Source organism: Aphis gossypii, chromosome 2, assembly GCF_020184175.1.
Source record: "Aphis gossypii isolate Hap1 chromosome 2, ASM2018417v2, whole genome shotgun sequence".
In the NCBI taxonomy this organism is placed as follows: Eukaryota; Metazoa; Arthropoda; class Insecta; order Hemiptera; family Aphididae; genus Aphis; species Aphis gossypii.
The window spans coordinates 16,063,655-16,079,974 of record NC_065531.1 but is presented as its reverse complement, the minus strand read 5'-3'; positions in this window follow the sequence as shown (position 1 = coordinate 16,079,974).

Genomic DNA, 16,320 nt, shown 5'->3' with positions numbered 1-16,320 from the left:
ATCGTAAATTTTTATTTAAATATTTTAGATTTATTGGTATATTAATAATTATTTAAGTCCAATAAACAGAAAATTCTCTACGAAAGTGGTTCAACATCAACATTCTATACTCGATAAATTGTAGAACAACTTTTACATTCATATATTTTATATATTATGTACTGGAGAAATTATAAATAAATTAACAACATTACTTATCATCGTTATTATTTACGACGAAGTATAAAAATGACTAGGAGATTTAGGTAACCGAAGATCCTCATTACCCAGTCGATATCAGTATGAAATATTTTACGCACAGCTAAGTCCTAACGTAAGGGGATGATCTATGAGACATAAGAAGTAGTTTTTATTTTTTGCAGTTTACAGTATTTCCAGGACCATGATAATTGTTCCTGTTATACCGATAAACATAAAATGTTATTGTCAACAATGAAAAATAGTGAAGTTATTGTGACAAAGCTGAAAGCCTCTCTGATTCAAAGGTCGTAAATTACGTTCCTACTTGGTATTGTTTCAAAATACAATGGAAAAAATATATTATACGTGCGTGTCTAAAAAATTGCAATGGTAAAAAACGATTGAATTATATCGATAAAATCACGGTGTATTTACTCATATTTGGATGCATTTTTTAAAAAGTGCTTCAATATAAAACACACTATATGTATGTTTTATGATTTATATTTATGATTGTTCCCGTACATTTTTTTACGTATAACATACCTAGGATAAATTAATAAATCTTATATTAACGTATTTGTTTCTAGTAATACTACAGTTATATAATTATACATCGTAATACGATATTATCGCAGCTACAGTAGGTATGCGATGATTTTATCAATAACTAGATCATGATTTAGTACTAACAGACTAAAAAACAGTTTTCACATTCTAATTATTCTATTTTAGACTGTAATAAACGTGAATTTATTATTTAACACGTATTGATCAATTAATTAATGAGTAGGTACATTCAAATTTCTAACGGTACACACACTTTCCTCATAACCACCTCAGTTCGTGAACATACTTTCCATCTCGACTTCTTACAGATAAACAAACTACTATTTGACATTTACAAATAGAAAACATCGCAGTGGGATTATAATAATAATATATATGATCTTCTCGTTTAATGCGTTTTGGTAGCAAATTAAAAATTAAATATAAGAGAAAAATAAATTTCAATATTGTTTAACGATTTGCGTATTTATGATTCTGCTGTGTATATGACGTATGCATTCCATAGTTATGACTGTCGAGGTATCCCGAAATACAATTGAATTATTTAACACTTTTATAACTGATAAATTGTATTTGGTTATTTTTATACGGTAGGTATCACAATATAATACATAATATAAGGCATATCGATCGTTTTTTTTTCGAGTAAGCTGATAAAATTCTTAACTCGAATCATCTAACCAACGAGACAATTCGTCACTTTTGAATGCAAAATAAAAAAAAATAACACAATATACTCTTATTATTATTATTACTTATACGATCCGGCTTTGTGTAAAACCAATCGGATCTACAATAGTCGAGTGTTCAATACTTCTGTATAATATGATATTATTAATATTCCAATTTCTCAATGGAAAATTAATCAATTGTGGAAAATGATAAAGGTAGCTTATGAGGAGGACCCATGATTTATTTATTATTATTATTGTTAAAAATTGCTATTATTAAAATTATTCAATTGTATTTTTAACTACCCACAATTTGTATTATAATTTACTTCAGTTGAAGTTTTTCTGTAATTAGTTTTAACATGTTTTCGATTGGGTTCGATCCGTTAATATATCTTCTTCTTCGCCTTCGCATTCCCTCCAAATATTTGGGGTCGGCCATCTTTGTCCTAAACCTGTGAAAAAATGCTGGAGATTTTACTATTCATTTAAGAGGATGAAGACTCCGAAGAAGTGAAGACTCGCTTCTTAATGTTCACCTAAGGATATTCGCTGAACATATCGTATGCCAATATTATCGGTCTATAAGAATATCTTAAACTACACCTTAGTCATTATTAATTTTAATAAACATATTATAATATTATGCAATAATATATTATATGATTTATGTGAATGACATAAATACATTCAAGAATTCACTTTCGGAATTAACTATTACACCCTCATTGCGATCATTAACAAACAATAGTTCAAGAACCTGCAGCTGCGCTTTATGTATATGATCTTGGTGTTAATAGTTATTATAATTTATAAGCGCAGCATAAATATATACTTACGTATAGCTAATAGCTATTATTAATATATTTTGTTATCGCTGTACCTGTAAAATTATAATGATGAATATATTATAATCGATAATTTAACCAAAATCGAAAAACATTTAACATATTTTATTGAGAAATGAATAATTTTGCTATAGATATATTATCTAATATCTATCTAGCCCCTTTATATTTTATATGTATTATATTTATAGCGCGATAAGGATTATTAGTTCAACATTTAACACTGTAAATATCAAGCCAAAGGTATCAAATCTCATAGTCCACAATTTTTTTATTACATGATAAAGTTTTATGTTAAAATGTAAATCTTTTAAAATTTAATAATTTTATTATTTGTGTAATTATGATTAATATGTAGTTAAATGTTAATTATTGGTGTTTGAATACAAAAATTGTTATTAGCCAATAGGGTAGTTAAACTATTAATAATAGCCAAGTATTAGACATTACCTGTAACATAATAATAATATACCTTTTTATATACAATTATTAACCTAACCTGTATAACCTGCAATTATATATATATATATATAACGTCAGTTGAAAATGTGAAATAAAATGTATTGAAATTGTATGTATGTATAATATTACAATGTTTAATGCGTCTTTACCTTTATGGTCTTCGGACCACCCACAAATGTGTTTGAGAAATAAACATGAAGTACCTAATAATGTATAAGATTGCGCAATTTTGTTCGTTTAAAGTTTAAACTGATAAATACTCCGGATGCATCCTGTATGTATCATGTGGGTTTTTAGTAACCAAACGTATATTTACATGGTATTTTAAGTCCTATTATACATAATATGGAGTATAGACATTGGACATCAATGCATGTATGTGAATTTTACATTATCCTTGCAATACTATTGCGTTCTTGTATATATTATTTATTAACGTAGATCATTATAAGCACATTTGTGTTATAAATCTATGTCAATTGCTGTCTCCAACGCGAGTATAATATCTAATGTACATACGTGAATTAATTCATTTGTCACGTGGTTTGTAGTCTCATATGACATAAATTATTATTGTTATTTGTTATAATAATACTCGAAGGTATGTATATAAGTACACACGCCAACATACGCCATTTAACCATTACGTGTGATACATATGTACTAATATATATATATGTAAGTATTGACTATTAAGTACATTACAAGAGCAATGATTAATCATTTTTCTACTCGTGTTCTAATACAATAGAAGTGTTAAGTTTTTGATTTATTTCATAGCCAAAACAATATGATTTCTTTTTAAAATACGCTTATCATATTTATATAATAATATTATGAATATAATATTAAACTAGACTTAATTGAATTGTAAATGTTATGGTAAAAATAACCTAAGGGACCCATTAAAATTTCAATTTAAAAAAGTTAATATTTATTTTATTATATAGGTACTATTAGGTATCAATAATTCAACCTAATTTCCTTTTTTAGTTAATTTTAAAAGAAAAACTGTAGGTAATATTATTATTATTTTTATTTCTAAATAATTTGTTCAATTTGAAGTGGTATAGTTATTGTTATTTTATATATATTTTTTTAATATTTTAAAATATATTAAATGTTTTATTTACATTTTAATCAAAAATTGTTTTTATTAAAAATTAGACTATTTATTTTGAAAAATATTGAAATTTTGATCTCACCAAAGTACAAATTAGATCCAATTCACTATTTGAATCCACCTCTTGAGTTGAAAATAGAAGAATTTTTTTGACTAAATATAGTGTGCCTACCCACAAAAAAAAAAATACATAATTGTAAAATAAATACATTCAACACATCGTTCAGAATCTAAAATAGTTAGTTTAATAATCTGACAAAAAATTGAATTTTGTTATTTTATTACAATTCAAAAATATAATATATCCTATAACTATTTATAACTTGAGATTTGTAGAGAATTTTCTGACCCTGATCCTCCTCGGCTCCTCCCACAATCCCACCGGAAAACCTAACGGACTACAACCAACAAACGACTCCTACATGAGATATCTGTACGACGACAATTATTTATCTCTGCTGCAATTCATACATCATACGCACACGTAATAAAATAATGTTATAATGTTATAGACGATTGAAAACGTGACCGCACGCGGGTTATGTTTTCGTGGTCATCGTCAAATTATAAACATTAACATTAATTGAATGTCTCATCACGTGCATAAACGGCGTCGTCCACCACGATAAAATTGGGTTACGAATGGCGAACATTATAATATTATTATTATGTAGTAGGTACTAATTTCAATTCGCGATCTACTCTGCGCGAGTGGGGAGGGCACGCGAGTCGAAACGGTAATACATTTTCTGCAATAATATTGATTGTTGACCTTGCGCAGCTCCGATTATAAAAGTATAGTCGGGTCAAGTCCGTCCGAGTGTGCGAGCGCATAATTTACGAACAATTATAAAACTCGCGGATTGAGATGCGCGAACGTACGTATAAATTCCACAAACAGACAGCGCAATCGCCAACAAAAATATCATAAGGCTATATACAAAATCGTATTCACGTGTTGGTATTTTCTTTGTATTTACATTTATTACGTAATTGATAATATAACACTTTTTCGCTTTTAAGCCTTAATTTTACCCAGGAAATATTTTTTTATGATCTTGGACTATGACTGACAACAAAGCTCAAATCAATTTTAAAACCAATTTTTCGATAAAAAAAAAATTGAATTTTAAAAACACGATATTTTCTAAAACGCCAGTGATTAATATATATATCACAAAAATATAATTAAGTTATTAAGTTATTAATTATAGCCTGATAAAGTTTGAATAAATTTTTAGGAATAAATCTATCCCTGCATTCAACGCTAAATCCACGATTTCGCTTATTTCATAGCCAAATATCACATTCAAAAAAATTGGTAATGAGAACATGACGAAGACGTAGTTCGAAAAATAATTATCCATAACGTTACAGTTTTTTGTTTCTAAATTCTATAAAATGCATATACCACCCACAATATATTATACATTCTAATGTACACTAAAATATCGCTTTAATTATATAGCCAGTTACAAACATGATACATATATCCATCGTATTCGTATTCCAAAAACATGTGCAAACACGTAGAAACCGCGAGTTTGGCTGCGGCGATCATAATTATCAATTTTTTTTTTTTATCGTAAAACAGGCAAGCGCGTCGAATTAACAAGTCAAGCCTCGAGTGGCACGCTTCATGTACCATACGTCCACCACAGGGTGTCCGTTGCGTTCATTTTACGTGCACCAGAATAGTAAATTGGAATCATATAGACATAACAATTTATATACGTCTATGATTGAGATAATATGGAAGATCTATAAGGATATATTTTAATGTTTTTACCCGGTCAAATTACTAAAATTCGTAGAACATTACAATGAATAGGAATAGATTAAATTAAAAATTAAATTTGACTTAACATATTGTACAAGTAGGTATGTATATAATATATATATACATATATTTGTACTAAATAGTTCTAATTACATTTCTATCTACCTACTAAGTAATTTTCAATACCTTGTAAGCATTACACAATATTTAAATTTTCTTGCGAAAGAGAGTTTCTCAAACGTGCAGTTTTAATGATGTTTTGATTTTGAGTATACCTTTAACCTTTCCCAATATACTCAAACAAATGATAATGTAAGCTTACCTACCTATAGGAACTAATAAAGCAATATATATTATAAATTGGAGCATGTTGGTGAAAATTTATTTTATATAATATTTGAAAAGTTTGGGGTACGCAATTTATATATCTACCTTGTAATCGTTGTTGACAAATGCATTTTTAATAACTTGTCATCTTCATCGGCTAAATACTCAGGTTCTACTCGAAAATTTACATGTATGAATAATAATAATTATTATTAATATAATATATAAGTTTACGTATTTAAATATTTTTATTAATTCCATTATCATATAATAATATGTATTCATTTGAGTGTTTGTCTTTTAAAAAGTTTTCACGTTTACATAAATCGTTCAACTATCGACTGCGAACATTATAAGAAACGCAAAAACATAATTCTTAACAAATTTTTTAAGTTGCGGAAGACCGCATCACACAATAAGTATATAAATTAATACTTGCATAAAATTATAAAAGGTACCTCTAACCTAACCTCTGGTCGCGTCTCTCAAAATTATAAAAAAAAATTAATTATGAAAATACACCCTATACCTTATCTATACTTCGTGAATTATATTTATTTAGATTATACTAAAATATATTGTACGAATAATGTAAAACTCTCCAGTGAATGGTGCGCGGTCTACTTAGAAGCTGGAACGCGTTGGCGCGCACTCCGTAGAGTTATTTAATTTTTACGGTACTTAAACTACGTACAACGTGTACGCTTTATACCTATACCTGTCCGTAGTAAGTTACCCGCGCAAATTACCCGTTTACAATTCATTAATGAGTTAAAGTAGAATAGTATTCTATATTATACTAACGGGCGCGAGCGAATGACAAAACGACGTTCGCAAACCGCGACCGAACGGGTTAGCTAACTACACTGAAAACGAATTGTTTTGTTGTCATTCTATTTTAACGACTTGTAATAATAATAACCCTGTATTTAGTTCCCCGTCATTGCCCGTCTGCCATAGTTTTGTCGTCGTCTTAAACGCACGAGCGCAATGCAGTCGACGACGATATAATAATGATAATGATAATATACTTAACAGCATGTACACAAACATATACATTAAATATGGATAGCTGCTCGTAAGTCGTAATAATGATGAAACGTTCGAGTTGATGGTTCAAGTTTTTTTTACAACTCGTTACCTCCAGAAAATTTCATTTTCGCATCGTTTTTACGATGACAACTGGCTTTTATACTATATAGGTAATATAAAGAAATAAAAGTATTCTACTTGTGTCGTGGGTCACGACCCAATTTCGAATAGGTGATATAGGTAATTTCGATAACTAGTAGAATGAATAAAAACGTTTATCATAAAATGCGTAATACATAATTTGCACGGCAAACAAACCGAACAAAAAAATCAAAATTTGGTTAGACCGTACCTATATTTAGATTATACCCATTGTATAATATCATTGTTATGCCTTTTAAGTTTTAATGTTTTGTTTGCTTTTCGTTACAGTAATATAGTGGACTAGCTCAACGTTTTGTGCAACACAATTTTCTATATAAAATACAAATACATCACGTCATCTGCTGTGGTGTATCAAGAACCTATTTAAAATGGAAGCGATTTATAAAAAAAAAAAATCAAGTAAAACTCAATGATTATGTGTTATTGTGCTACAAACTTGGATAGGTTCAAATAACAATAATATTATGATGCCCAACTCTATACATATTAGATTTTGAGTGGAGCAACGAATGTATCGATTTTTCAATGATGAAAAATTTTTCAATGTGTTTTTTTTCTGTCCTTCGTCACCTTTTGAAGCAGTAAAAATGCGTCGGTTTTTAAAAACGAAAGGGTGGTTTCTGGTAGAAAATTGGATCTAGTTGATACTCTGAAAAGTAGTTGAAGATTAAATTTATAATAGAGAAAAACAAAAAAAAACTGGAAATTTTTACGTAAATCCAATATTTTTGAAAATCGATTTTTTTTCTTAACTCAAAAAACGAGTAATCGTAGATACTTGAAATTTTCACAAAATTTTTTAATTATCATTTTCTTTTTACGATAAACCAGAGAGAAATCCTGGAACTGATGAGACCATTGGAAAAAATTCCAAGTAGAAATAAATGAATATTCCAATTTAATTATCCCTCCATAAAATATACGTCACAGGTTAAGTATCGCGTACTACGTATTACTCACTCTGCAGAGCGTATACTCTAAAGTCATACACAATAGACTGTTATATAGTATTGGCGCTATATAGGCTTCACGGTATTTCCTTTTTTAGATTTTAGCTATAGATTAAGAAACAGTTGCGCACGTACATATACTGCAGTACCAATAATGTATCATTTATAGTTCTTTTGTCAGATTTAGAAAATCGAATTGTGCAAAGTTGTTTCCTTCAAATCAATAATAACCACGTTTGTCGATTTTTTCGTGACACTTGTTTAATTTTTAATCACGTCGCGAATTCCAGCAATTTATGCGCATACAATATATTATAGGTACAATAAATAATTACACATAACATTAATGCATATGATGTAAGTATAATAGAGGTATATATGTATATGAAATTGAATATATAATATTATATTGTTGTGCACGTATATACAAGTTTAAGGTTTTGTACGTCATGGACACACAACTGTTGACCAATCGTTCTGTTCGGAACGGCGTACAATTTATTAATATAATATAATGATCAAACGCCAAAGACTATTTATCAAAAAGATCCGGACGATCAATACAAATGTTGTCTCAATAGCGAGTAAAACAATCACACCTATACAGTTTATGAATACGTGTGATGTCGAGTGTAACGAACAATATACTATAACGTAACATGATAATTAATACCGAACACATTGTGTGTATAGGTATAAATAAAAATTACAATATTATATAAACGACTTGTGAATAATGACGATTGTTTGGTAGAAACAAATAACGAACGTGTGTGAGTATTTGTGTACTCGATCCTCTTAAAAAATCGCAATGCGTAATAGCTATATATTATGGATAATCTTACAATGTTAAATACAAATTTTATTTTATTTCATTCAAAAATTGACAATTGTAAATTGTTTTAATTAAAAAAAAAAAATAAAAACATCTAAGCTATCTATATCATATTAATAATTTTATCGGCAATATCTAATAGGAAATAATAAAACGTACTATTGTACATTTAATATATTATCAACATTTGCTATAAAAATTGAAAATGATATTTATTTCCTAAAATATGGACAGCCGTCGAAAGAATTTCCCTGTATGAGCCGAAATTTAAAAAATACGTGACAGTCCGTGCTACCACACCAATATACGATTTCAAAAAATTTATTCAGAAAAATAATATATAAGTACTACGCAGTATATTCACTATAGCGAGAAGGAACGCTCTATAAGACACTCAATGATGTGTTTACGATGTATATATACTTTATAACAATAATATAATACGATAAATTTTCGTTCTATCTGTCGTCGAGTCGACATATAGCGCATAATAATAAACGTGACCGATGACGATGATGTTCGAATACCAAAACATACGAAAACAATGGGATGAACCCGAAAGATCGTACATTATTATTCTAATGTTTTTTTTTTCTTCGGCGCTCCCTCTATATTTTATAATATGATATATTTATAAATTATTATTTTATTAAACACATATAGTATATAATACACGGGGTTATCCGTTTAAGCGGTCACGTCGATTTTCTTATTTGGTTTAATAAAGAAAAAAAACTTTTCACCAGACAGTTGATTTGTGTCCATATACTAAAGATACATTTGTACGAGTATTATGCACTAACTAAAAAAGCACTTATAGTTCAATTTTATAGCAACTATGTTAAGTAGCTATTTTTAAAGTTTTAACTCAACATATAATATTATATACTTCTTTGAACAAAAAAACTTATTTCTAGCACGTGTGATTTTTCAATGTTTATACTTCCTAAAACCAAGCGAAAATTTATAAAAAAAAAAATACATATATATATGTATACAGGCGCAAAGATTTTTAAACATAATAAACCGTTAAATAATTGATTGACAGCGGGAAGTCGAGATATTGAAAAATTATCGTGATCAAAAGTGGCTGATAATACGTAGTATGAAATATGTATTATACCTACTATATTGTATTCTCATCATCTGCAAGTACAATAGTATGCATCGTGCCGCATATAATATATTGTACTATTATTGCATTATATCTTAGAAGTTTTACTTAAAACACGCTAAAGTAACTTCAGCAGGAGGGAAAATATATTTTTATTTTATTATTATTATTATTATTTTTTTTTTTGTTATAAGAACTATACTTATACGAATAATTTATAAACAATTTTCGTTTGATGTATATGGTTTAATGAAAAAGCTTTAAAGTAAAAAAATATAAATACCTTAATTTTTTAGATACTTTAATGAGAAACATTTTAGTATACATTTTTGAATTAAAATTTAACTATATTTTCACCATCGTCTTACAGGTTTGACTAAGCATTGTAGCTCTGATAAAATGTTTTATTATTATTTTCCATCTATTATGAAATAACAATAAGAGGATGTCAGAGCACAGTTTGTTTTCTCTTTCTAGCCCACACGCTGCAACATATACAAAAATTTACATTCGTGTAAAATAATTTGTTTTTATGTTTCTGAGTAATTCTAGAGTAAAATCATATATCATAAAAATAATAGAAAAATATATTTTTAAGTGTATAATAAATTGATTTGTCTAAATATTTTCTTAAAATAATTTAATATCCATTTAAATTTACAAAATTTTTTTTCATTTTTTAAGTCTCATATAAAAACAAATAACAATAAAATACGAAATCGATATGTCAAACCTCTAAAAATATTATCTTTTATAATTATTTTAATAGGTGATTTTACTCAACAATTACTCAAAAATTATAAAACAACGATTTTATGTGAATAAATATTTATTTTACCTAAGTTGCACGTGCTGCAGGGTTTGATGTTAGAGAAAACAATTAATATTACGCTTAGGTATAATATACTTTTAAAAAGATTAATTGACTTTAAAAAAAGGTTAAGGTCAAATAATATTTTTTCATTACTTTTGTACCCGCATACTGCATTAAGTAGCTTAAAGTATGCTCCCAAAGTATGACATACCTAACTGATGTGTGATTAAAACTGTCAACACGGAAATTTTTGTATATTTTTATTTCCTAGTTTTATATTTATATATTTAAAAAAAAAATGGATTCATTAAAACCACAGCAGAGATATATATGTAATATGTATTTATTTTGAACAAACGATTTTTCTATGTTCTGCTTATCAATTCTCTATTTTTAATAGTATTTATACATTATAAATATATATATATATATATAAACACTTAAAAAAGTATTTAAGTTTGGAGTTGGACTAAAAATTTAAGCTAAAACTTTAAAATTGTATTTTTTCCAAATTTTTAAAGTTGTTTCTTATAGTTTAAGTTTCATAGGAAATAAAATACTATTGACAGGTAACAGAAAATCTGCATTATAGTTTTACCGATGCATCTCTAAAGTTTTGTCATGTACCTATAATAGTCTAATAGTGCTTTCACTGTGAGCCTGCTGTGGTGACAAAAATAATGATATTGTATCGATATTAAAATTGATATACCATCGAAAAATTTAATTTTAAATGTATTTATTAAATTGTAATACATTATTATCATATTTTTAAGAAAATATCTTTCCACGTACGTGCGTATAGTGTACATATAGTATGGTAGCCCGCGGTAGATACTTAAGTGTCGCACATAACGTGCGTGGTGAGCATCGTGTACGTACAAAAGTTCGGTGTGGTATGTGATATAAAAGTGAAACTGATTTGTATAAACTGTGCACGCCGACAACACGTTAATGCTTATTATTATTATTTCGTTTTCGTTTGAAGGGCGGGTTCGAGAAAGTGGTCCGGCCGGACGGACGAGTCTATACCACGGTTCGGCAGTGGCGGCGGAGGTGGAGGTATAGTGGTGGTAGTTGTAGTCAGTGGCGAACTAGCGATGTATAATATGATGTATACATATATTTACGGAGAGTGAATGCATCCTATTTATCCCCGCGGGGCCATACGAAAGCGGTCCTAGCTCATAGGTTGTTGTATCGTTTTCACTCCTTATTCTTAGCCCGTGGCGCCGGTCGGTCACTCGGTCTACTGCTGTAGAAGCAACAGCAACAGGTCCTCGCCGTCACATAGTCGATTATTTCCAATATATAAAGTTACAAACGTGTGAGTCATATCTGTACGTACATAAAAACATTTAATGTATAGCCACGTAGTCATGATCGGCTGTTTGTAGATCGAATGTCCGTCCATTAATGCGATTATATTAATTACAGATGACGAACTGTGTGCGAGAACTTTAAAGGCGTTTGTCACGTACTTAACGACAAAAATCGAAACGATATTTTATTCGATATACTTCGAAATATCGACGAATGTAGAAATTTAACGAAGTTAATTTATTCCATCGTTATCACCTTAATTTCGTCTGAGAATGTCGAAAATCGTCGGAACATACATCATGTTCCCCTCGATTGGCTCATAATAATATATCGTATACAAACTCCGAACTCGAAATAATATATCCTATACCACACGTTTACAGTACACGCTTTTGAACAACTTACCTGTAGAAGATTTTTTACGTGTCTATCAACATCTTCATCCGCTTGTGTTGTATCATGAACTCCACTCAAACTCCATTTGGTGTGTAGTGTTGTATAAAAACTTACGCGCTTTTATACCACTATAAGACCTATGTATAAATATAAAAAGTATTTTATTAGGTTTATGTCTCAATAATATAAAATAAAAAATTAACACAAATTATCTAATAAAAAGTAAATAGGTACCTATATAGTATGTTTTTGTAATACAATGGATTAATTTTTAACCATATCCGCCCCATTGATATGTATAAATACTGAAATGCATCTATTCAAACTCAGTTTTATTTTTAGTTTGCTGTAAGTTTATTAAAAGCTCTCATTTTAAAATGTTTAGATTTTGATTGGTATACATCAAAAACTTAAAGAAATCATTTACTTCGAGTACGCTGTAAATAAAGATTGCTAACTTGGCATGACGTACTTTTAACTTAATATTACATGGTTATTTTTTTTTTTTTATCAAGTATATAGGCTAAGAAAAGCGATGCAGAGAGTGATTGCATGCCCGCCTATCCTTAAAATTTACAAAGCCGTGGTGGTGTGCATAGATCACCAATGTCCTGTACAGTAAGTGGAAAAAATTATTCAAGGTATCTATTATATTAAACTATTTATAGGTAGGTATATAGCACATATTATATACGCTGCAGTACGTACTTCTACATATATCGATTCGTAAGCAGACGGAGCTTGCGGATGTTACGCAATTTTGGTGATGCCCTTGTTCGTACTTGTAAATTTACAATATATTATACACACCACACACATATATATATTTAGTATAGACTATAGTCAGTGCAATATTGTAGTGTATTAACATCTACACGTCACTCACGTAGTCACGTGTGTCCTGCAAACGTTCGTTTAATATTATAATAATAATATACTAATATACTTATACGCCTTTAACAACCTATTATAAAATACTGCCTATATTAATATTATAAACTTTTACAGTTCTTTAGTACTTATATAATATGTCATATTCACCAAAGTTCAAATTATTTAAGATAGTGCCAAAATCCGCGCGCGTGATTTAGTTTCCACTAAGATAATAATATGTTATTTTTGTTTTACACGTATTCTCAGTATTTATTAAAATGTTTTAAATAAATAATCAGAGAATTTTACAATATGATGCCCAACTGGATGCACTTGTCGACTTAGGAAATCTTCTATTATACCACCAAGACGTGAGAATTTTTAGTTATTATAAACATTTTAAACATTGTATTAATTTATAACGTAGGTTAAATAATATTTTATCTACAGTAAAACCAGATTATAAATATTTTTGAATCATTAGTTATGTTTTTATAATTATATTATGTAGGTATATTGAGAATTGATGTATATTTTCAAGCTATAAACAATATTGTCCACGAGTGAAAGTTCTGTACTCATAATCGCCTAAAAAGTAAAAACAAAAATCCACTTTTTCATAACAATATAACAACCGGTTATAACAGAAAACAAAAAAATATATTGATTTGTTACTAAAATATTTTTTTTATGAATTTCTTATTTAGTTTCTTTAATAACCATAATTTGTATACATTACTTAAATCGTGTAATCGATTTTAAGAATCTTTCTAGATAAATATATACAAGAAAATTGTTTTAAATGGAAGGCACGTGTTATAACTCATGTTTTGTATTTTTGAAACATCGGATAGTGCAACAAACTTAGGAGTGCGTCACTATATATAATTTACTACAATATTGTCTAAATTTTAAATTCTATAAAACAAATATTCAACCTTTATGGCATGATTGTAATACTAATTAAAATAATCTTTTTAACATAGAAAGAAACTAAGAACATAAGAATTTTGTATGAGTGTATGACTAACCAAAAAAAATAAATAAAGAAAAAAAATGTAATTTTATGCATAGGTAATAATACATTGACATAATAATTCTAATAGTAGTACAAATACATTATTTAATTTGTGTTCATTTTTTATAATTTGATTTCAATTATATCCTATTTTAAAGTTTGTTTTCAGAAAATAAATTACGATTATAGTAACTAATAGGTACGCATTACCCACCTGTAACCATGACACCTATATTACCTATACGAAAGCTCAAGGCTATACTTAGTCATGTAGGACATTTTAAATTCAATATTGGTGTCAGTTTACAGCAAAAAAGTTTCAAGAAGTTATTTGTGCGACAATTAATCGCATTATACTCCATGCTACACATAAAACAGGATTTAATATTTTAATATAACTAGACTGTACGTACCTACATGATACATTTCTGAGAGTATTATAAAACACAGTTTAAAATTCCTTATGTTATTTTTACTACCTGTGCATAATTACTTAAGCACAAATTATGATTTATATTTAAACTGAACTATAACTCTAAATATCTACATCAGTAGATACATATAGACCATAGATACATATTAAAGCTGTATCTATACCTATGTTACAATAACATAAATTATAATACACAGTAGATATAATAAAACCAATTAAAAGTTTAAACATGCATTTCATTATAAGATTAATATTTTTTCTGTTCCATATGCGTAAATTACTCGATTCACAGAATGACAGGTCACAGGTATTGATTGTAATAAAAGTGTTTACAAAAACATCTTCTGATCAAATAATAAAATAAAATTTCCATTTAAGTTAAAATTATATAAATTATTAAAGCACACATCATCAATGGGATTGTGGTCGGTGGGTTTCTGAGGTTAGAGATGATGGAAATCAATCTTTTAACGGAAGTAAAATCCTAGCTACATTCTTAATGCCTAATGGCACTGCTTCTAAATCTAAAAACAAAATAGATTCTATAAGATTCTATTAATGGTCTCCGACACGTGATTTCGATAATTTAGTTTTAATATTTCCGCCCAAGAATAACACCACACGTGTGTACATAGACCATATATCACGATTGTTGTCTTTTAATACGTTTATCTGTACAAAAATATGTATTTATTGTTACTGCAACTATACACACCTGTTGGCCGAGACATTAAATCGTTCCGGTACGGTGGCGCTGTACGAAAAAAAAATTGTAAAAAAATACTATCCATACGGACTTTTCCTAAACAAACATGCGCAGAATAAACACATACTATGCTTTAATATATATTATATTCTTATCTACATACGTGCACACAATACACGCACACTAATATATATACTATATAGGTACATATTATGATTGTATACGGCTACCCGTGAGCCTTTCCCCAATTATCCGAGATCGGATCGCGCGCACACCGCGACAGAAACACGTCATATATATTGTACTGCGCTGGGCGAGTAGCGTATTCCGTCTTTATTATTTCACAATTAGGTACCTAAACCGTATCGCGGAATACAAACAACTGTAATTTTATCATTATTAATCATATTACGATAAATATACCTATCGTTTATACTTTTATTTATATAGCGCGACTACGACGGCGCTAAACGCCACAGAGATCATTTTCTGCATAATATAATATAATATGCTGTGGATACAATTTAAAAATTATTAGACATTATAGTTAACAATGGTTATAGTGTTGTGAGTTATGGAACTGTGAACGATTGGAAAGCATATTTATTCTTCATAAAACACGTATCTACTGTCTGTCATAGAATAGATAGCGTTTTTGTATTTATAAAAAGAAGTATTGATATTTTACAGCTAAAAAAGC